At 41.9% G+C, this 434-nt stretch overlaps 1 pseudogene; it reads left to right on the top strand.

Moving 5' to 3' along the window:
• The first annotated feature begins 350 nt into the window (after window positions 1-350).
• LOC132284461 (small nucleolar RNA Z103) lies at window positions 351-434 on the top strand (annotated as a pseudogene).

Here is a 434-nt window from a genome sequence, read left to right as displayed (position 1 = left end):
TGTCAGGCAAAAGAAGCAAAACATAGTCCAATCCATTTGCAAATCTGAAAATCTCACCAAACCCAGATGAAGGTGGATTAGACCAGGCTTCTTTCCTTGAGAAACCTCCATTTTTCTTCTCTCTCAAATCACTTTACTTGTTCTTCTGTGCCGTTGATAATCGGCAGTGGAAATAAACGCTGCCAGACCACCATCGCCGGCGCAATCCTCCCTCGCCTTCAAGGTCGACTTCATGGCCAAGCCGTCGCCGAAGGAGTCAGTTATCGACAAGCCCAAGAAGATGTTATATATAACTTCAATTCTTCTTCATGTTGTTTTGTTGTCTGAGAATCAAATTATATGATATGATATAGGAAGTGATGATTATTTCCCCAATTTACTGAGCGCTTTTTGTAGTTCTCTTTTTGAGAATCCAAGCCAGGATTCGGATCCAT

This window comes from Cornus florida, unplaced genomic scaffold, assembly GCF_030987335.1.
Source record: "Cornus florida cultivar Cherokee Brave unplaced genomic scaffold, ASM3098733v1 CherokeeBrave_3.0.0_Hap2_Chr01, whole genome shotgun sequence".
Classification (NCBI taxonomy): domain Eukaryota; kingdom Viridiplantae; phylum Streptophyta; class Magnoliopsida; order Cornales; family Cornaceae; genus Cornus; species Cornus florida.
This window is presented reverse-complemented; position numbering and strand designations above follow the sequence as displayed.